Raw genomic sequence first — 24,208 nt, 5'->3', positions numbered from 1 at the left:
GACTGATTTAAGCACAATATACTTACAGGTAAAATACAAAGGCACAGTCATCACAGAACAATGAAAAGACATTGAAACAATGAAGGACAGGAATGTAAGACAGGTCATGTTAAGGGGAGGGTGCTATCAGGAGGCGGAGGGTAAATGAAGAGAGTAATGGAAGGTGAATATGGTTGAGGTACTTTTATACAAGAATGAATGTGGAACATTGAAATCCATGGAAGTCAACTTAAGAAGGGGAATGGGGCCATGTACCACCATTGGCTTACACCTATAATCCTATCTACTCAGGAGGCAGTGATCAGGAGAATCATGGTTTGAAGCCAGTCCCAGGCAAATAGTTCCAAGACTCTATCTCAAAAGTATTCAACACAAATCAGGGCTGGAAGAGTGGTTCGAGAGGTAGAGAACCTGTCTAGCAAGTATAAGGCCCCAAATTCAAACTTCAGTATTGAAAAAAAAAGGGGCGGGGTGGAATGGGGTGGAAGGAAGAATAACGGAAGTGATGAACCAATTCAGTGTATAATACATGTATATATGGAAATGTCACAATGAAACCCCATGTATAACTATTATATACTAACAAAAAAATTTTTTAAATAAAGGACAGGAAGGTAAAGCAGGTCCTGTTTGGGGGTTGGTAGGGAAAGAGCATAAGGAAAGGTCTAACAAGGGTGATATGGTGGATGTGTTTTGTATTCATGTATGAAATTGTTCTAAGAAGGCAGATATGGGGTGAGGGAGAAGATGGAGGGGTTAATCTAATTAAGATATGTTATAAGTACATATGTAAATGTCACATTGTATCTCCCTATACAACTATTATATGATAACAAAAGAAAGCTATCAAGTGCTAATGAAGATGAAGGAAAGACTGGTATATTGTGTAAATTGGTACAATTATTTTTAAAAATTTTGGCAACCCAGGTGTGGTAATACACATCTATAATACCAGCTACTTAGGAGGCAACGGCAGGAGGATTTTGTGTTTGAGGCCTGACAAGGGAAAAGGTAGTGAAATCCATCTTAAGCAAAATAAAAACAACTGGTTCAAGTAGTAGAGCACTTGCCTCAGGGTGCACATGCACACACACATGCACACACACACACACACAAGAAAAAAATCTGTAGGTAGCATCTACTAAAACTACACACACAGTACCACTTCAATGTATGTACTTAGAAGAAGCACACACATATGTTCACCAAAGACACATAAGAGTGATCAGAGGAGCATTGTACATATAGCATGGAAATTCGCAGCCCAGATGTCTATCAACAAAATAGATCAGTGCTACACTTCTACAACAGACAATACAGAGTAAAAATGAACAAATTACACATCATAGAGCTGAAACTCAAAGCATTATATTGAATTATGCCACCTGAAAGAAGGCAAACACACATGCCACATCTTGTGAAATTCCAGAAAAGGCAAAACTATAAGAAAGCAAGTTAGAGAGATTCCAAGATGGCAGCTAGAGAGAGGAAGCAGAAAGAGAGCCTCCTATAGTGAAATCTTGGAGAGACGCTGGAGACACACTTTGCAGGCATAATCACTGAGAAGAGGCATAACTTTGACCCCTCCACACCTCCAGCCAGCGCAGAGAATCTCCACTTCACATTAAATGGAGAAACCAGGAGGGCCCCTGGGCTGCCAGTCACCCACGCCCAAATGTCTTGGGACGATGTGGACCAGGTGAGATTTGCGGTACCACGGTACTCCCACAGACAAGCCTGGGCCAGAGCAGCATAGCCCCCTGGACAGACTGACCTCCACCTGGGGAAAAAACAGAAACTGACTAATAAGCAATAAGAACAATAAAGTCACACGGGAAAGTGGGTGGGGTGCCCTGAGCAACGAAGACTGGGGGAAAGGAATCCTCCCCGGGACTGTAAATAAAGAAGCTGGGAGGGCCAGAGAGGCTCTGGCAGGAGCGGGGGCATGCACCCAGCAACCAGGAGTGGGAAAGCTTGTGAGAGTGGCAGAGGGAGGAAAACTCCACAGGAGAGGGGGGAAGACCCACCTCCCACATGAACTGTAAATAAACATGCAGGCCTGACAATGCAGGTGCAGTGTCACCTTTCCCAGTGTGCTTGGAAAGGGGAAAGCTTGTAGCAGAGGCTCCCACACAGGAGAACTCTGAGCAAACAAAGCCTGCGGGGCCAGGTGAGTGCTAAACTCACCCCAGAGATCTTCATAAATAATGCCGCCAGCAACAGCAGGCTGACAGCAGCAGGCAGGCAAGCCACAGCTGCAGATACCATTCTCAGAACTGTCTCCAGACTCTTTTTTTTCTTTTTCTCCCTACCTTTGATGAGACAACAACTGAATTACACCTGCATGCTGAAAAACTTACTGAAACTGTATTGCATTTCAACTTGGGACACTTGGTGGGGTTTTTGTGTGTGTGTGTAGTTTTGTTCTACTTTATGCATCCCCTTTGATGAGACAACTACAGAACATCTGAGGCACCTAATCCAGGATTGGAGACTGAGACAGACACCCAAATTATTAAGACTGAAACTTCATTGCATTCGAACATGGAAGTTTTTTGGTTTTGTGGTTTTTTGGTTTTTTTTTTAATTTTTCTTTTTTTCATTTTATTTTAACTCATTTTTATATATAGATGTTTCTTTCACTTACTTATTTTTTATTTTTATTCTTATCTTTATGTTTTTATTTTTGATTTTCAATCCTCTCTCTGTCTCTATAATGTCTGTTCAACTTACTGTCAATTAGTATACTAATGCTCCCTGTTTATACCTTTGAAACTTTCTTGTGTGATACCTTGTTCTGTTTTCTCCATCTCGTCTGTGTATTGTTTTCTCCTTTTCTTTAACTTCTTGCTTTCCATCTCAGCTCACCCTTCCATTCTAAATATTACCATTGTTATTATTACAAGATAGAAAATACTTAACTGCACACAGTACAGGGACAGTAACAACACCAAAGACAATGACGGAAAGACAGAAAAAACAGGGAAACCAGTTTCCCCACAGCAAAAAATTAGTACAGGAACCAGAGGGGAAGGAAGAACACAGATACTCAGATACAGACTCCAACAAAATGAAGACAAACTATGCCAAAGGACCCAATGAAGCCCATAAGAATAATTTAAAAGAAGACATACTACAGATACTCAATGAGAATTTTATAGAGATGATACTGGATAGGGTCAACCAAAATGTACAGGAGACACTCAAGATATTCCAAGACAACAAAAATAGAGAATTTGAAAAAGCAAAAGAAGAAATAAAGGAAACCATAGAAGCACTGTATAAACACCAAAGTGAAACAGAGAAAACGATTAATAAACAGATAAATGAACTCAGGACAAAAATAGACAACATTAAAGAGGAAACAACCCAAGATATGGAAAACCACAGAAAAAAGAATGAAACAGAACTGCAAAACAAAACGGAGGCCAATCCAGCAGAATAGAACAAACAGAAGACAGAATCTCAGAACTTGAAGATCAAATGGTAATTAAAGGAAAAACCGAAGAACTATTAATTAAACAACTCAAGACCAGTGAAAAGAAAATGCAAGAACTCCCCGACTCCATCAAAAACCAAACTTGAGAATCATGGGCATCGAAGAAGGAGAAGAGGTGCAAGCAAATGGAATGAGTAATATATTCAACAAAATGATAACGGAAAATTTCCCAAATCTAGAGAAAGATATTCCCATACAGATGCAAGAGGCCTCTAGGACACCAAACAGACCAGATCAAAATAGAACTACCCCACGACATATCATCATTAAAACAACAAGTTCAGAAACTAAGGAAAGAATATTCAAGGCTGTAAGAGAGAAAAAACAAGTAACATACAAAGGTAAACCCATCAAAATCACAGCAGACTTCTCAACAGAAACATTAAAAGCAAGAAGGGCATGGAGTGGGATCTTCCAGGCACTGAATGAAAACAACTTCAACCACAGGATACTCTACCCAGCAAAACTATCATTCAAATGGAGCAATAAAAGTCCTCCATGATAGGCAGAAACTAAAACAATATGTGACCACAAAGCCACCACTACAAAAGATTCTGCAAGGGATTCTGCAAACAGAAAGTGAAACTCAACTTAACCATGAAAAGACAGGCAGCACCAAACTACAGGAAAAGAAAAAGCAAGACAGTAGAGAGTAACCTCAACTTAGGTACACACAATCAAACCTTCAAACAACTAAGACAACTAAATGACAGGAATCACCACATACCTATCAGTACTAACGCTTAATGTTAACAGACTTAATTCACCCATAAAAAGGCACCACTTGACGAAATGGATTAAAAAGGAAGATCCAACAATTTGTTGCTTACAGGAGACCCATCTCACTGACAGAAATAAGCATAGGCTTAGGATGAAAGGCTGGAAGAAGATTTACCAAGCCAATGGCCCCCGAAAGCAGGCAGGAGTAGCAATACTTATCTCTGACAAAGTAGACTTCAAACCTACATTGATCAAATGAGATAAAGAAGGACATTCCATACTAATAAAAGGGGAAATAGACCAAAAGGAAATAATAATTATCAACCTGTATGCACCCAATGTCAACACACCCAATTTGATCAAACATACCCTGAAAGACCTAAAAGCATATATAAACGCCAACACAGTGGTTGTGGGAGACTTTAACACCCCATTATCATCAGTAGATAGGTCATCCAAACAAAAAATCAATAAAGAAATACAAGATCTAAAATATGCAATAGATCAAATGGACCTAGTTGATGTCTACAGAACATTTCATCCAACCTCTACACAATATACATTCTTCTTAGCACCCCATGGAACCTTCTCCAAAATAGATCATATCCTAGGGCACAAAGCAAGTCTCAGCAAATATAAGAAAATAGAAATTATACCATGCTTACTATCTGATCACCATGCAGTAAAAGTAGAACTCAACAACAAAAGTAAAGACAAAAAACATGCAAACAGCTGGAAAATAAAGAACTCATTACTTAATGAAGAATGGATCATTGATGAAATAAAAGAGGAAATTAAAAAGTTCCTGGAAGTCAATGAAAATGAAAACACAACCTACCGGAACCTATGGGACACAGCTAAGGCAGTCCTGAGAGGAAAGTTTATAGACATGAGTGCATATATTAAAAATACTGAAAGATCCCAAATCAATGACCTAATGATACATCTCAAACTCCTAGAAAAACAAGAACAAGCAAATCCCAAAACAAATAGAAGGAGAGAAATAATAAAAATAAGAGCTGAAATCAACAAAATAGAAACCAAAAAAACAATACAAAGAATTAATGAAACAAAAAGTTGGTTCTTTGAAAAAATAAACAAGATCGATAGACCCCTGGCAAACCTGACTAAAATGAGGAGAGAAAGAAGCCAAATTAGTAGAATCAGGAATGCAAAAGAGGAGATAACAACAAACACCATGGAAGTCCAGAAAATCATCAGAGACTACTTTGAGAACCTATATTCAAATAAATTTGAAAATTTAAAGACTTGGACAGATTTCTAGATACATATGATCAGCCAAAACTGAACCAAGAGGAAATTAATCACCTGAATAGATCTATAACACAAAATGAAATTGAAGCAGCAATCAAGAGTCTCCCAAAAAGAAAAGTCCAGGACCTGATGGATTCTCTGCTGAATTCTCTCAAACCTTTAAAGAAGAACTAATACCAACCCTCTTTAAACAGTTCCATGAAATAGAAAGGGAAGGAAAACTGCCTAACACATTTTATGAAGCCAGTATTACGCTTATCCCAAAACCAGGCAAAGACACCTCCAAAAAGGAGAACTATAGGCCAATCTCCTTAATGAACATTGATGCAAAAATCCTCAATAAAATAATGGCAAACCGAATTGAAAAACACATCAAAAAGATTATTCACCATGAGCAAGTAGGCTTCATCCTAGGTATGCAGGGGTGGTTCAACATACGAAAATCAGTAAATGTAATAAACCACATTAACAGAAGCAAAGACAAAAACCACTTGATCATCTCAATAGATGCAGAAAAAGCCTTTGATAAGATCCAACACCATTTCATGATAAAAGCTCTGTGAAATCTAGGAATAGAAGGAAAGTACCGCAACATTATAAAAGCTATATACGACAAACCTACAGCCAGCATTATACTTAACGGAGAAAAAATTAAACCATTCCCTCTAAAATCAGAAACCAGACAAGGATGCCCATTATCCCCACTCCTATTCAACATAGTACTGGAATTCCTAGCCAGAGCAATTAGGCAAGAAGAAGGAATAAAAGGAATGCATATAGGTAAAGAAACTGTCAAAATATCCCTATTTGCAGATGACATGATCCTATACCTTAAAGACCCAAAAAAACTCTACTCAGAAGCTTCTAGACATCATCAATAGCTATAGCAAGGTAGCAGGATATAAATTCAACTTAGAAAAATCATTAGCATTTCTATACACTAACAATGAGCAAACTGAAAAAGAATGTATGAAAACAATTCCATTTACAATAGCCTCAAAAAAAATCAAATACCTAGGTGTAAACCTAACAAAAGATGTGAAAGATCTCTACAAGGAAAACTATACACTTCTGGAGGAAGACTATAGAAAGTGGAGAGATCTCCCATGCTCATGGATTGGTAGAATCAACATAGTAAAAATGTTGATACTCCCCAAAGTAATCTACATGTTTAATGCAATTCCCATCAAAATTCCAATGACATTCATCAAAGAGATTGAAAAATCTACTGTTAAATTTATATGGAAACACAAGAGGCCACGAATAGCCAAGGCAATACTCAGTCAAAAGAACAATGCAGGAGGTATCACAATACCTGACTTCAAACTATATTACAAAGCAATAACAATAAAAACAGCATGGTACTGGCACAAAAACAGACATGAAGACCAGTGGAACAGAATAGAGGATCCAGATATAAAGCCATACAACTATAACCAACTTGTCTTTGACAAAGGAGCTAAAAATATACAATGGAGAAATAGCAGCCTCTTCAACAAAAACTGCTGGGAAAACTGGTTAGCAGTCTGCAAAAAACTGAAACTAGATCCATGTATATCACCCTATACCAAGATTAACTCAAAATGGATCAAGGATCTTAATATCAGACCCCAAACTCTAAAGTTGATAAAGGAAAGAGTAGGAAATACTCTAGAGTTAGTAGGTATAGGTAAGAACTTTCTCAATGAAACACCAGCACCACAGCAACTAAGAGATAGCATAGATAAATGGGACCTCATAAAGCTAAAAACTTCTGTTCATCAAAAGAAATGGTCTCTAAACTGAAGAGAACACCCACAGAGTGGGAGAAAATATTTTCCAGCTACACATCAGACAAAGGACTGATAACCAGAATATATAGGGAGCTTAAAAAACTAAATTCTCCCAAAACTAATGAACCAATAAAGAAATGGGAGAGTGAAATAAACAGAACTTTCTCAAAAGAAGAAATTCAAATGGCCAAAAAACACATGAAAAAATGCTCACCATCTCTAGCAATAAAGGAAATGCAAATTAAAAACACACTAAGATTCCACCTCACCCCTGTTAGAATAGCCATCATCAGCAACACCACCAACAACAGGTGTTGGAGAGGATGCGGGGGAAAAAGGAACCCTCTTACACTGTTGGTGGGAATGTAAACTATTACAACCACTCTGGAAAAAATTTGGAGGCTACTTAAAAAGCTAGACATTGATCTACCATTTGATCCAACAATACCACTCTTGGGGATATACCCAAAAGACTGTGACACAGGTTACTCCAGAGGCACCTGTACACCCATGTTTATTGCAGCACTATTCACAATAGCCAAGTTATGGAAATAGCCAAGATGCCCCAGCACTGACGAATGGATTAAGAAAATGTGGTATCTATACACAATGGAATTTTATGCAGCCATGAAGAAGAACAAAATGTTATCATTCGCTGGTAAATGGATGGAATTGGAGAACATCATTCTGAGTGAGGTTAGCCTGGCCCAAAAGACCAAAAATCGTATGTTCTCCCTCATATGTGGACATTAGATCAAGGGCAAACACAATGGGATTGGACTTTGAGCACATGATAAAAGCGAGAGCACACAAGGGAGGGGTGAGGATAGGTAAGACACCTAAAAAACTAGCTAGCATTTGTTGCCCTTAACGCAGAGAAACTAAAGCAGATACCTTAAAAGCAACTGAGGCCAATAGGAAAAGGGGACCAGGTACTAGAGAAAAGGGTAGATCAAAAAGAATTAACCTAGAAGGTAACACACATGCACAGGAAATCAATGTGAGTCAATGCCCTGTACAGCTATCCTTATCTCAACCAGCAAAACCCCTTGTTCCTTCCTATTATTGCTTATACTCTCTCTACAACAAAATTAGAAATAAGGGCAAAATAGTTTCTGCTGGGTATTGAGGGGGTGGTGGGGAGAGAGAGGGGGCGGAGTAGGTGGTAAGGGAGGGGGTGGGGGCAGGGGGGGAGAAATGACCCAAGCCTTGTATGCACATATGAATAATAAAATTTTTTTAAAAGATATTTCCTTTTTAACACTCAACAGATTGTCTTCCTTTATATTGTTATCTTTTTATTTTACATGTTGTTTTGATATCAGCCTCTTTGCCTGGTGTATGATAGTTCTGATGTTTTATTGTTTATTGGTAAACATATCTTAAAAGTAAAAAAAAACTCAGTGAGTAATTTCTCTTCATAGTCCATTTAAAAACATCTATTATTTTTTGCATTCTGCCTAAATTACTCTTTTGCCAGATGCAAGAACTCTAAGGTATTTGTCTGGTAACACTGAGCAAACTAAGTTTAAGCTAAGTAAAACTTCTTTTAAATGGTTCTAATACTGGTAGTGCCTTGTACTTGTAGCTAAATGTTATAAAGTCATTTATAGAGTTAAAGGTGTATGCATGTAAACAGCTATACTTCTTTTATCTAAGATACATTCTATCTTACAAGGTCTCTGACACTTCTGAGTTTTATGACAAATGCTAAAAGTTCTACCATTTAGGCCTGACATCTGTTTGTCAGATAAATATTGGTTTGCTTTACCTGACATTGGCTAGGTAAACATTGCACAATGCAATTGAGCATTAAAACAGGGGCTATTACAAATTACTGACACTATCTTCTCCTAACCATTGGAAAATTTAAGGCTTTTCATTGACAGTACTGACAACCACTAACTTACTTTACCTAAATGACATTCAAGGTTTAAACTGTGATGCTGCTATTGGTTCCTTTATGTGTTAGGTATGATTTGTATTCAAGTATATAAGCCTTCTAAAATAGAATTATAAAAAGCACTGTACCAAGCTGGTATCTTAGCTTCCTTTACAAGGTTGTGCCAATGTTCCCAACTGTAATAAGATAGGTTTAGTAATATTGTATGCAGTCAAAAGTAATTAGACTGTTATGTTAATTACTAAACTGTTAACAATAGTTTAAGTTTTGTCATTACAGTTGTAATCCTACTGAGACATTTCAGAAAAGCCCATGGAAAATGACTGACAAGTGCTTATCTGTCAACTAGGACAGACATTTTTAAGTATTGTGGTCATTTTTTATTTTCTTTGTAAAGCTTTACAACTTGTCTGTTGACACTTCACAAAAATGTAAAGGTATCAGTATGTCCTCTATGAGACAATTAAGTTTTAATTAAGCCCAGTCTAAAAGCCATTTTTAGTAAATCTCTTTGTGACTTAATTTGACCAGAAAGGTTCCATTGGCACTGACTTCTGATCTGTTTTATGTGTTACTACTCCTCTGTGGGAAAAATCTGACTTTCTGGAAGCTATGACTTTCCAGGAGAAGCTACTCCTGACTCCAGGGGACAAAACTGCCAAACTGGCAAAACCTTCAGATGCAACTGTTCAGAAAAACATCAGCATCTCCCAACTTCTTAGAGGAAGAAGAGGTGTTCAGCCTCTTGAGACAGATCAAAAGGACAACACAAATGAGGGGATTTCTCTGGATCTAGATAAAGTCAATTATGCCAGACCTCTAAAAGTAAAAGTTGAGAGATTTTTTAAAGGGGCTCTTATGCATGTGCTCTAATATTTAAGCCTTCTAGGCTTCTGGCAAAAGGCAAAGCCATGTCTTTGGCCAAGGCCTTCTGTTTAAGTAAAGGCAATATAACTTTCAATGGTCTCTAACTTCTGCTTAGGGATACTGAGTCCTTTCTATACAGAACTGACTCCTATTGAAGTTTACCCTCTAATTGGACTGGCACCTGACCCCTAATGTAAATATTACCCCAAATAATCAGTCCTTAACTGCCCACTAGTGGCAGTCCAAACAGGGCCATCCAAAGGGCAAAAAGAGCTACAGGTATAGACACCTATAAAAAAATTAACCAAAGACTGCCACTTTTCAATATGAAAAGTTACATTCTTTATCTGTCATGCTACACCTGGAAGAGCCCCTTCTGATGCTCTTATCAATGTTCATGTTCAGGTCATGCCTTCTAAATTTCTCTCTCCCAGAATAAAAATCTTTAGGATACAAATCATGAGGCAACAGGGCTATTGATCTTTACAGATGAGAGCTCCACGAACAACCTAAATCTCCATGAGAAGCCTTGACTGTTCTTGACAATAATTCAAATACCTTGTGCTCAAATGGGCCCCAAGGGAAAGAAGCAGGAGAGAGAATTTACCCTTGTGGGTTGGGCCTGCTGCCTCTTGTCAGCTCAAAGAAGATTCAGAAGAAAAAAGGACTCCAGTTACTCAGCAACCTCAAAAAGATTTTTGGGGGATCTTATCTCTCAGTGAGAATTTGAGGCAGACTAAAATTAGGGAAAGTTTGGGACTTATAGAAACTTAAGATTACATTTCAGAATGACCATGCTCTGGTTCAGGGACCCCCTCACCTAGTCTGGGAACTGCCCATGCCCCTCCCCAGTCATGGATTATTGGATGGAAATCACGTGGTTCTTCCTTCCCATAGGTTAGCATAGACTTTTTAAGCACCTGGAGAAGAGAAGCACAATTTCTTGGCCTCCAAATACCACCTGGGCTCTACCATTCTCCCCTTTGTATTTCCCTTCCCTAGCTTTTAATAAACTCCTTTTACATCCACGTGTCCTGCCATGGATTCTTCCACATGGGACACAAAGAATTTGGAAGCCTTCTGATCACAGACTCTATCATCAGACACCAACAGTTCCCATGAGATGATTGCTTCTGCTCCAGGGTGCAGCCTCATCATTATAGGTAATTGTCCTCATTTGAGGAGTGGTCTGTCCTGCAAGTTTCCACTGTTCCTTATGGGAAGTTTCAGTCCCTTGTCATAAAGATGCTATCAGTTCTGTCCATTCCAAAATCCAAGGTGATTGCAAAGTGACTGCAAAGAGAATGGCTTAGAGAAAAGACAGATACAAAAGGGAGGCAGGGATCCCAATCTTCTCCTGTTTTTAGTTAACTCATGTGCCCAAGTAAGGCGTCAGTGCTTTTCAGCAAAAGGAATTTGAGTTCCTCTTACTGGGACAATGGTAGATTGACTGAGCTGGAGAAAGGTGAGGGAGGAAGAGGCACTAAAAGGCAGTGGGGGATGAGGAATGACCATTCACTGTCCACTGTGGTCCTGTGCAGGACCACTATGGGAGCCTGATAGGTAGAGGCAGTTCAGAGGTGTTGAAAGAGGGTGGGGAGACCACCAGAAATTGCCAGTGGCAGGTGACACTTGTTCCACCTTAGGATGGAGGAAAAAGAGACAGAGCTTAGGAGCTGGACTGAGAAGAGGCTGTCCCAGGAGGTCTGGAACTGTCCATGGTATAACTGGAACTGTGGAGGGACAAACTGTGGAAGCAGAGAAATGTCTAACTATCTACTGGCATAGACATCATAAGCCTGAGGAGAAAGTACCCTGGCTTCTCTTCTCCCTTCCCCAGTTTCCAATAGTAGCTTTCATGAGCAAACCTGACAGGAAGTCAGCAAGCAAGGATCCTGGGAGGTGTAGATTGCTGGTGCACAGCACTGGAATAGGAGAAGAGCAGAAGACAAGCCAGCAAGCAGGCTGTAATACTTGACATCTCTAGAAATACTGTAAGAGTTTAAGAAGAGTGAATAATACCAAAATACATTGCGTCTGTGTATGAAGATGGCATAACAAAAGGCACAGCAATCTTGATTAATAGGGGGTAAGGAGGGCAAAGAAAGTAATAGAGAGGATTAACTAAGTACAATATATAAATGTGTGAAATACCACAGCAAAACCCCATTTGAACCCCTTAAAAAACAAAGGACAGAATCAACACCAGCGACTCACACCAGCAATTCTAACTGATTGGGAAACTGAGATCCAAAGGATTATGGTTCCATGCTAGCCCCAGCAAATAGTTCTTGAAAATATCTCCAAAATAACCAGAGTAAAATTCACTAGAGGTATGGTTCAAGTGGTAGAGAGCCTGTTTTGCAAGTGTACAGCCCTGAGCTCAGAACCCAGTCCTACCAAAAAATGGACAGGAATGTAAAACAGGTCCTATCTGTTTTAGTGGGAGGAAGGAATGGAAACAGAGAGGGTAATGGAGGGTGAACATGGTTGATAAACTTCATATGCTCGTATGAAAAGAGAACAAAGAAACCTGTCAAAATTCTCTTAGGAAAGGGTAGAGAAGAGATGAGGGAGAATGGAGGGGTGAATCTGATCAAGGTACATTGTAAGTACATATGAAAATGTCACAAAGAAAGCCCCCGGTACAACTAAAATATACAAATAAAAATGTTTTTTAAAAAAGTTAAGGATTCTCCCTCCAGGGATACCCACATTTTAAAAGCCCTATTCAAAGGGCTACATCTCTGAAGAGGGGATTCAGACATTAGGGACAGGCAAGTTTAGGGGCTGGGGAGTCACAAGTGTCTGTCCTGGTTCCCCTACAGGATGTGACCTGTTCCATCTAGGCTGGGTTTGCCTTGGAAGTCAGGACTGCCTTGTTCATATTCTAAGAAAGTACCCCCCTCCTCCCCTTACCACCCCAGCCTCATCTCCAATCACTTCTGCTATTTTTGTAGGGAGATGAAACAGCAGACTTGTCAGAAATCCTGGACAGAAAAGAAACATTGATCAGAAGAATGAGCAGGAAGCTATGACGACAGCAGCTGCTTAACGTGGGGAAAGGATCCTAGTTACTGTTTGGACAGGCAGGGAAGTAACAGAGCTGAATAGAGGGTAGACAGCATGTCAGACTGCCCCTGCTGAGAACCCTCCCTTCACAAGGTGTGGAAGCCTCTGGCTGAAGGGTGGGGAAATGGGACCCAGGGGAACTAGGCCAACTGACCAACCATCCAGATGGGAATCCCTGACTCCAGGAAGCACAGGCTGACCCTAGCATTAGGCTTATTCTAGCCAGAGAGCAGGGGTTCTAGGGAGCCACAACAATCTGCCTGGACTTAGTTACCTCATCTGTAAAAACCCAGATGTATCCAACTTCCACAGGCCAGGGACTGTACCTCTTCAGCACCCAGTGCTTGTGAAAAGTCCAGTCTTTATAGGTTCTGGTTCCAAAGTGGTTCCAGGACCACCATAGAATTCTTGCCCATCTCCCAAATCCCATGGTAGCTGCTTAGCCAGCATCTCACTCTGATTGACAGACATTTCTCAAGCTCTGCTGGCCATTTCCCAACTAGGCCAATTGCTTCCTTCTCAAGCTCCTTCTGTCCAAGCTGGGACACAGGTCTAATTCTCTTTAGGGTTCAAGGAGGCCAAGTGAGGAGGGAGGGAGATGGTCTGCATCCCCTACAGGCTTTTCATTTGCCCTTTTCCAGAAAAATCACTACTATACCTTAGAACTTCCCCAGGTGCATTTAAATAGAGAACAAAGGGAAAGATCAACCTGGGAAATAACATCCATGGAGGAGGAGAAAGGAGAGTAGAAGAAGAAGGGAAAGGACAGAAAGAAGAGGGGAGGGGGCAAGCAGAGGGCAAAGAAGCCAGTGTGGTGCAGAAGGAGGAGCTGGTCATGTTTCTTGCTGCTATCTAGGCCTGCAGCTATCACCAGAGAGGGTCACTTCTGATCTGGGGGGACACCAGGCATAGAGGTATTCAGTTCCTACTTCTGCTGTAGTGCACTTACACACATTTGACATCCCAATGGGTTGACCTTCAAGTCTGGGCACTGCCTGTCACTGCAGTCACTTCTACTCAGTTCCCTGCCACTGGGGAAATGATGACACCACCATGCCAGGCCGCAGCTGAGCTGGGCTTTTCCTACTTCTCTCCCTGTGGCCTAGAAGCTTGTGGCTGAAGCTCTGAGGAGGGTTTAGAGAATCTCTAGGCCAGGCAGGTAAAAGCTGGAAGGGGCATGTAGGCTTTGACCTGAGGCTCTGTGGTCCCTTGCTGTGGACACTCTATCCCAGGCCAGCCTCCTTCTGGCTGGATCTGAGGGTGCCTTTCCCTAGGTATGAATGAGGGTATACAGAGATGGTGTGGTGTAAATACAGGCCAGAGGTGAGCAAGGAAGGGAATGCTTTGGGGAGGTGGAAAGTAATCTTCCAACCACAGAATGTGCTGAATAACAAAGCCACCAGGTGTCCTGTTAGCTCACAGAGAAATGGAGGACCTCAGTCCCTGTTCCATTGACTTCAGGCAAGGACTACTTGCAAGCAGGTGATGGTCCTAATACCTTCCCCTAGTGGCTCAGCTCCCTGTTGCAGGGATGAGCCCAGGCCCTGGGGAAGAGGGAGAGAAGGAGCTCAAGGGAGCCTTATCTCCTGGCTTCTGAGAAGGAAATAAACACACACCTGCAGCTGGAAAAGCCAGTCCCAGGTAATGAGGTAGTCTTGGAGGGACAGGCAAGAGACCATAGAACTGCAGAATAGAGCACACAAATGCAGCAGGAAGGCCTCAGGTGAGACCTGCAGTGGGAAGAGAGTGAGGTGTCTCATACTGTGGAGTCTACAGCAGACCCCAAGGTGCTGCCCACTTACCTTCCTCCAGGACATAGTGCCCATATTCTGGCTGTGGAGTGCTGAGAACCTACAATTGCAAGCTGAGCCGCCCCTTCCCTGTGGAGGCCCTTGGTAGAAAAACTCCCCCTCACTGGTGTCCAGTGACTGATAGATGCAGAAGTATCCCACGTGGGACAGCCAAAGGGGCAACTCCTCACAGGAAGCTGAGGCGTGTGACTGCATCACTGCCCACCTTTTCCCTCTGCCCTGTTCCACCTCCTCCACTCCTCACAGGCATATTCTCAAGAGCTTTTTCCAGGAACCCTACATGCAAATCCCCATCTCATAGTTAACTCCACAGAAACATGAGTACATGCATATACATGCACATTTACATTTTGGAAGGAGACAGCTCCTGCTTCTTATACATGCCATGGAAGCATGTGTATAAATGCATGTAGACAGATCTGGTATATGTTGTAAGTGTTGCTTGTGTGTGACTACAGTCAACTAACTCACTGAGGACACCCTCCCTGTGTACTTTCTTCCTCACCAGCTCCATCCTCTCTAAGCCTCTGATCCTGTGCCTCAGCTGTCTAGAGACAGGTCCTTCTCCTTCCTTCTCAGACTCCTCCAGGAAGCTCTTCTTGTTGTAGCCAACACCAATTCCAAACCAGTCTTTCTCACTTTTACCAAAACATGGATTTCATGTCTTTTGTCACTCAAATCAGAACTTTAAGGCTTACCTAAAAGTTCTGTACTTGCCAGTGTCTCCAAGCTGGGAGCTCCCTGCCATCCATCAAACAGGGAGGTCCACAAGCCTAGTAACTCTGTCTCCCTTCAAGCCAAGATGTTCCTCAAAAGGAGACTGAACCTCCTTTTAATTCCACCTCCCAGACTGAACTCAATAAGCCCAGATGACACCCAAAGAGCAAACAGAGCTGGGGATAATATTCTCAGCACCAAACTTGGCCACCTTCCTACAAAGTGGGCATGCCGACATCTGGGTTCCAAGCTTGCCTCTGAATGGGACTTGGTAAAGCTTTCACTTTCTGGGCTCTAATTGATTCATGTGTAAAGTGTGTGTGGGTGGGGCGGGGCGGGGGTGGGGGTGGTTAAGCAGATAGCCCTGCATTGCTGATATCCACTCCTGAGGGTCTTCTCTGCCCTCTTGTCATTCACCATAATTGTGGCCCACCTGCCCACGCCCACTGTAAACTGTTCAGTTTACAGGGCTGCCAGTGGTACCCTCCCCCTCAGCCACATGGAGGGAATGAGCAGGTTGGCAGGCCACATGTCCTGGGTTATTACATTGAACAAGCTGACAATAGCCATGAGAAGATACATTGTTTCATAGGAAATCAAAAAAGCCAACAAGATAGGCCAGGGTTCTGACTCAGACCCTCTGCATTTTTTTAAATTTCTTTTGCCACTCAAGTCAGAACATTCTTAAAAAATAAAAGTGGTTGTGTTTGACCAAAGATTTTTATCATCTCCAGAACACACTTCTTTTAAGCCTTAGGTGAGCCACAATAAAAAATCAGCCAGGATTTCCTCTGACCCTTAGCAAACCTGAACCTGGGGGAGGCAGCACCTTCAGAATCAGGGAACACTCTATGGTAGGGACAGGTTTCCACACAGCCCTCCTCGTCCAAATTTGTACAGTTCAGTGGAGAGCTACAGAGCACTGGGCATGTCTGGACTTCTGGTTGCTTACCAGTTCCTCTGCACTTCTATTCCTTCTCCCCTTCTGCATCACTGTTTCTTAGTCTCAAACTTTAGTTTCTTTGCAGCAGACATGCTGACCTCCTGTCTTCATGCCTTCTGAAGAATTATTCTCTATCTGGTTTAAAATCCCTGGGTGTCTTAGTCCCTTTTTCTGTTCCTAATACCACCGTCCCACATGCAGGGTAAGTTACGAAAAGAAGAGATTTATCTTGGCTCACAATTCTGGTTTAAGGTCAAGGGGCCACATCTGGTGATGGCCATCTTGATGGCAGAGTCATAAGGTGGCACAGGGCATCACATGGCAAAAGACAGGGAGTACATGTGTATGTGCCCTAGTCTCTTCCTCTTCCCACAAAGCTACCAGGATTCAATCACAGAGGCAGAGGCTCTACTCCAATGACCTTATTTAATCTTAATCCCCTTCCAAATGCTACACCTTTAAACACCACAGTTGGACTGAGATTTCACCCTTTTAAAGTCTCATGATGGTGATTACACTCCAACATGAGTTTCAGGAAAACAATCCACACTTAAACTACAGCACCAGGGAAAGACTGATTGGCCTGACTTTGATCAAAAGCCTAAACCCGGACCAATCACTGTGGCCTGTGAGCCTGGATCAGATAAGAGGCTAGCAGCTTGCATTCAGACCACATGGCTAGAATGGGTGGAAAGTGAGGATGGTGAGGAGAATCTGCTGGATGAGTTAGTATCTCCCCGATAGGGAAGGCAGACAGGGCCACCTACCCAAATGAAATGTCCTAATATATAGAATAAAATTTATTGAGACACTGGTGACATTTAGTTGTAGTTCATGTGACTATTCCATTTAGGACGCAAACACTTCAGTAGGAGCATAGCAAAGCTACTTCACAGAGGAAGAAAGTGGGAGCAAACCTATGGGAATTGATGGCATTGTAAAGAGGAACATGTTCGCGAGAGTCTCCATGAGACACAGTTTTCTGCTAACTAAATTGTCAAATGTGACATCCCCTTGGAGATGTGGGAGATGTAGTCTCCATATCAGTCTCTACTGGCCCTTAATACCACCACTTAGAAGCACAAAGCAACAGATCCAGCAGATGTGCTTTGGGGAATAAATCCCCAGAGACAATCTCACCTCTGCACAAAAGAAACCACAAGGCCCGCAGCATTTTAAACTAAAAAAAAAAAAAATTCCTAATCATAGCTGTTTAACAGGCCCAGGAAGCATCCAGCCCAAATTATAACTATGAGGTCTCAGAAGGTTTTTAAGGAGAAAAATGAGTTTCCTACAATAAATGGTAACATTAAAAAGATGGATGTTCAGGGCCTGGGAAAACCTGCCCAAGTTGGAGATGGCTGGATGATTAGAGCCAGAGAACTCGGCAGAGCCAAAGACACCACCCCCCCACACACACACACACACTAGACTCAAAGGCACTATGTAGTGGACCTCAGAGAAGCAAGGAGCTTGTCTATATGCAAGGTGTTTGGGCCAGAGACAAACCCTTGTAAGAACTGTCTTGCATCTCCTTGAAGCTACTCTGAAAATGAACTTGGATCTCAGTCAGAAAGGCCTTGATGGCCATGCTCAGTGGTGTTGAAGGGAACTAGACTTCTGTTCTAAATCTGGGGCTTGCTCTCACGTTGGCTGGAACTGCTGAGGTTGCCTTTGCTCCTTTAGTCAGCCTCCCTCCAAGGACCTGTGTAAGAATCAATTTAGGTTGGGTCTTTTCTGCCAAAGGAGTTAATCCATAACAACCACTGTTACAAATGTTAGTCTCACTAATTTGTTTCTCATATATTCACTTCATGGACTCTGCTTAACCTGATAAAAGTTTCTATTAAGAACAAAGGGTTATTTTCCTTAGCCAGGCAAGTTCCTGTTTCCACTAGATGCCCTGGCTCTGGAACTGATAACCTAAAACAATTATTGTTTCCCTGAGATTTTAATCTTCTTTGTCTCCAAAGCCTCCTTCCCCGACCTGTCCCCTTTCCAATTAGCCAACTGCATAGACTGTGAACCCAAAACCTGCCCAATCCAAGCAAGGGGCAGTACTGCATTAGAGATAAAGCCTGAGCAGACTTACCAACCAGTGTGCTTGCTTCCCAGACTCTTTTGTCAGGGTGCACACCCTTCTACAGAAGTAAATTTTGCCTTGTCCAGTGACTTCCAAGTTGTGTCATGTCTTTCATGACACCCCAGTATATTAAAGATATTTCTAACACCTATAGGAGGCCATCAGCCTGGTGGGCATGGGCCCAGCTGCCTCCTCCACTGATCAGTCCATCAGTTGCTACTTGTCCATGTCCTGACCCAGAACCCTCTGCCTGGAGCTGGTCCATCTGCTTCCAAGAGTGGGGCTGCCTTTTGGGAGAGGCTGCTGGCCACTGGAAGTGTGGGAATCATGCAGCTTGGGCTGTGTGCAGGGAGGCTCTCTAGCAGGATTGGATCACAAGATGTGAAACAAAAGTTCAAAGGAAATGGAAAAATAAACAAAAAGATGTTCTTACTGATAAGCTGAATATGGGTAATATAGTAAAAATTAATAAGTGATTGCAATAATATCATTCTCTTTTCTCTGTCTCCTCCAAATTTTTGTTACCTTTATTTTCTTTGGATTGCATACATCTTTTATATATTTATTTCTTTTATATCTATAAACTACTTGAAGTTATGTAGTTACAATGCTGGAAAAGTGGTTTTCTTATGTAAGAATTTTCTGTGCACAAAGCAGTGAGAACTTAACTGGAGTCACAGAACACTGAGGTAAAGTGTGAAGTGGTATGAAGACCATGTTGGGAGAGCAAGAAAAGAAGGGTGTCCTAAATTACTTCCCAGAGAGACATTCTGAGGTAGAGATGGCATGCAGGAGGTCTCCAGGGAAGTGCTCTCAGCCCTGTACCAACAAGGGAAGAATAGACAGGTTGTGTTGTGATGGTGCTGCCCTTGAAGAGGCCACTGCTGGTCCTGGGAATTCTGGAACTGGCAGGATCCTTCAGTGGCCCAAATTGAACCAAGGGAGCTGGGGTGTTGAACACCTACATTGGCCAATCCTGAGAAGAGGGCTGCCCAGGAACAGGAATATAATCTTGTCAATTCCAAGGCAGACCCTGTTGGCATAGGACAGTATCCCAAGGGGGTCTGAGCTGTGAGCTACCAATGTCAACATACATCATGATGAAGGCATTGTCCTGAAATGGAATCACAGCTGTGGGTGATGACAGCATCCACTACGGCATGCTCATGGGAATCTAGAGGTTCCAGCCCTTCTGTCATGCACTGTGGAGTTTAGATAAGGGAAGTGTCTGAATAGGATAGCCCAATTTCTTCTGCTTTGTTTTGTCAGCCATGCTAAAGCATCGTTCTTTGCCCCATCTGTTTGACTTTTGTTCTGCTCATAAATGTGCCTAAATCAGGGGCAAGTATGTGGGGGGAATCCAGAGATACCTGGTGGCCTAAAGTCCAGAACCCAGAAGTCAGATCCATGAATTCAGCACATGTGGTGTCCTGCATTGAGGATCAAAGCCAGGGAGACTGGAGTATGTGGCCACAGAGCTTATGGAAAGAGTAGCTGGTGGGTTGTGATGTGCCATCTTGCCAAGCCAGGCCTATGTGGCAGGGGTAGAGGCCTTTCAGCCTTCCCAATATAAGAGGTGCTGAAAGGGGCACTATCTAGTCTGCCTCAGGGCAGGAGTGAGATGGAGACTTGTGTAGATGGAATCTTTGCCCCCAGCCCTCAATCTTTCTTGACCCAAAGGTCTTTTGCTCATGAACTATTATAACTGAGAGCTCACATTGAATTTCAAACAGGTCCAGCACTTGTTTTGCACTGTTGCAACACCCTGTACAGTATCTGTACCATTTATAACTGGGTACACCAGAGGTAGCTTGAACAGACTTCAGATGGTCACATGTGTCTTTGTCTCAGTGCCACCCATGATCCCTAAAGTCACACCTGTAGCCTGAAGTTGGCCACATGGGACTACTTACTCCATTGAGATGGTTAAATCCCTCAAATGCACTTTCTTCTAGCTGTTAAATCCTTACTAGGCTCCACTTCTCCTCCAGGACTGGCCTTGTGATAAAAAGGCCCAGTGCAAGATTAAAATGCTATGATCTCTGCTCAAAAATTAAGTCATCAAGTCTGCAACAGCAGAGCATCAACTCAAACAGAGCCCTTCTAAGAATGGGCCCTATGTGACTATCCCATCACATACCTGTTTCACCCACCCACTCATTTTCTATGTCCACAAGAGAACTCTAAGAGATCCAGGACCTTATTTGTCTTGTTCTGTGACCCTAGAGTATGCAAGGGTAGTTTCTGTACCAAATGCTTCTGATCAAACATTCCAAAATACCCAAACAGGACCCCTACATTTGTAAATAGTGTGACTATAAGACAGTATTTATTTCTTCTGTGCTGGGGATGGAACCAAAAGTCTCATGTATACTAGGCAAACACTTAACCACTGACCTACATCCCCAGTCCCAAGACAGTACTTTTAAAAACCTCAGTCAACCACTTTAGTGATTGCCTCTACCAGGATGAGCAGTGCATTGTGCAGTTCTCTTCAGGCAGGAAACTCCAAGAGCACCGTTGTGATGACCTTACCTATGTCAGTTCTGAGAACATGAAACAAATGATTGAGAAGACTTGCACAACCATGTAGTAAATGAGCATGCATATAAATTAATAAAATTAGTGATAAGTATAATAATGGAAAACATGAATAGCCTCTTAAGCAAAATTACCTTTGACAATTGTAAAACATCTTTGTATACCAAGTATGTGGTTTTTCAGAGTAAACTTCGTGCAGATGCTAACATGCGTGACACTATTGAACATACTGAAATATTTCCTCAGGTTTGTGATTACTGTGGGGAAGGCTTCTCAAGGCTGCTAGAATATTTCAAGCATTTAAATTCACACTTGTCTGAGGAGGTTTATTTATGCCAATACAGGACAAACTGAAGATCATAAAATTCATCTAGATTTCAAGAATACATCTGACTTACCTCAAAAATGTAGTGACTGCTTAGTGGCAATGAAAGGGGATAATAAGTCACCATTCAATCCATTAAATGAATTGATTACTTTCTTTACACAATGTTTATGTAAAATAATACATTCATCTGTTTTGGAGATGTTAAAATGAATGCTTTTAGATACAATTTATGAGATTTGCCTTTAACAAGTTCTTTTTTTGACACAACTACATTTTTTTCAGTATATAATTATACCTTAATTGTGATATTTTTAAATAAATAAAAGGCTCATGGAAAATCAGGTTGGAAACAATCATGAGAGCATGATCCATCTTTTTTTTTTAAATCTACATTTTTGCATTCTTCTAGTTATATTATTGAAGGACTGTTCCATGATTATACCTGTGGGATAAGGCCAGTTAAAAGCATCTTTAAAAAATATTCTCTGTTCTTATTTACATTTTCCAAATTTGATAAACCTCAATTCTTAATTTTCCTTTGGAGAAAAACATTATCCTATAAAAATTATTTTTATCATACTATTGTGGAAGAAAGTCCCCACTTTGGAGCGTCAGTTTCCCCACCTAAATGACTTTATTGTGTTCTATCACTAGACATACCATTAATGTTTTTGGAAGTCCTAGAAGTTGGTGTGTACCCAGAAATCTCTTCTGGTGGCTATCAAGGAGGAGTCTCTCTTTCCAATTCCCAAAGACTATTCATGGCTGAAGCCAAAGTCCCTAAGCATGGAGGCTTACATGCTCATATGCGTCCACTGGATCTGGAACGGCAGGGATATCTTAGAAAATTATCCAGTGCTGAATCTGTTTTCTGATCTGTATCAAAATCTCAGCATGACAGGGATTTATTTCAATTTTATGGGCACAACAGGCCTAAATGTTGCATTCTGCTAAATGAGCAATAACTTTCTTCTTGAGTCCTACCAACTATGAAGTGGAGTAGGAAGGCAATAATTATACTATAGATCACTGAACCATGACCCAGTCCTTCCTCTTAGCCTATCCTTGAAGGACACACGTGGTCTGTAAAGAAGGTGGTCAAATGAAATTTGGAGGAGTGGGAATTTGAAAGCACCCAGAAGAAACACTTATATGCATTTTGGAATGCCCCTACATGGAGAAGTGACACATCCCATTGTGTTATACTTGACAGGTGCTCTATAGGTGTTAAAGAAACCCATCCCATCCCCACTCCCATTCTCATCCCAGTCCAACAGCCAGTTCATGCTCCATCCAGGAGATCCCAATGACTCCGGCATCTTCATTCTACTGAAAATACCAGTTATTCCCCAGATCATCACATAGACTTTGACTACTCTAGCCTGCCTCCTCTTTCTGCAGAAGCATTTTAAATCAATCAGTATTTCATAGGATGCATATGAGCATTGGTTGTGCATTGGGTTTAGAAGCCTGCTCCTAACCCTGACTTGCAAGTGACCACTTGTCAGGAGGTGGAGGTAGGGAGATCTCAGTTCAAGGTTGACCTGAGCAAAGTAAGAGCAAAGTTAGAATAGGAGCCTATCCAAAAATCAAACTAAAAGCAAAAGAACTGGGGCAATGGTTCAAGTGGCAGAAAACTTACCTACCAAGTTCAATGCCCTGAGTTCAATCCCCAGTACCTCAAAAAGAAAAAACCTGAACTGGGGCAATCCATGCCTCACTCCTGGCAGGACTACATGAACCAGCTGGCAATAAGAGTTGGGTGAGTCAGAATGAACAATGAGGCAGTTTTCTGTTTGCAATTCCAAGAATAACTGGTTGTCTTTTGTTGATAATTTCAATAACACTACCATGCTAATATTGAGAGTGGTCATGATGGCTTTTGATTTAGCCACATGAAGAGTTTGATTATGCTGAAGTGGCAGATAAAGCCTCCAAGTTAGTGGATCATTCACCCTGTACAACACACTTACTTATGGAAGCAGACATTCTCTACATTAGTGTTACCAAGGACAAGACTTGAAAGTACCAAACTAGATTATGGATCTGAACCCAAGGCTATGTCTAAAACCCACCATCTGGATTTGTTTTCTGCAAAATGGCATCATCCATCATACTAAAATTCTGTCGTTAATTTTTATTTTAAATCTTGTTTATATTTAACTTGAAAATGTGTTTTGGTTTTTTATTACTAAAAGGATCATAAGCATGAGTAAGCAAATTTATTCTGAGTTTTGCATTGTAGACAGTTAAGTAACATGATGATTGTTGGGGCACTAGTTCTCAGAATCCTAGCTAGAATAACTGCATCTTGCAGAAAGCCACCATTTAGGTGTTCTGTGTGTCAGACTGCAGCAAAACAAGTCATGATGCAAAGTGTTTGCTGGGACCAGCAGAATTCCCAATAAGAACAACAAAGTGGGAGATTCCAAGATGGCGGCTAGTGGGAGGAAGCAGAAAGGGTGCCTCCTAAAATAAAATCTTGGAGAGATGCTGGAGATACACCTTACAGGAAAAACCACTGAGAAGAGGCAAAACTTTGACTCCTCCACACCCCCACCCCACGCATACCTTCTCCACTTCACATTAAATGGAGAAACCAGGAGGGCTCCCATGCTGCCACCAGATGGCAGTGCCCAGATGGCTTGGGAAGATGCAGACCACCAGGTGAGCTAAG

The 24,208-nt window shown here is 41.6% G+C and overlaps 1 long non-coding RNA gene and 1 pseudogene across 1 annotated transcript in view; one reads left to right on the top strand and one right to left on the bottom strand.

Moving 5' to 3' along the window:
* LOC141422541 (uncharacterized) overlaps positions 1-24,208 on the bottom strand; it is a 94,368-nt gene that overhangs the window by 42,039 nt on the left and 28,121 nt on the right. The gene's annotated exons all lie outside the window — the stretch shown is intronic.
* On the top strand, positions 1,689-22,896 carry LOC109680098 (zinc finger protein 639-like; annotated as a pseudogene).

This window comes from Castor canadensis, chromosome 4, assembly GCF_047511655.1.
Source record: "Castor canadensis chromosome 4, mCasCan1.hap1v2, whole genome shotgun sequence".
NCBI classification, from domain to species: domain Eukaryota; kingdom Metazoa; phylum Chordata; class Mammalia; order Rodentia; family Castoridae; genus Castor; species Castor canadensis.
This window is presented reverse-complemented; position numbering and strand designations above follow the sequence as displayed.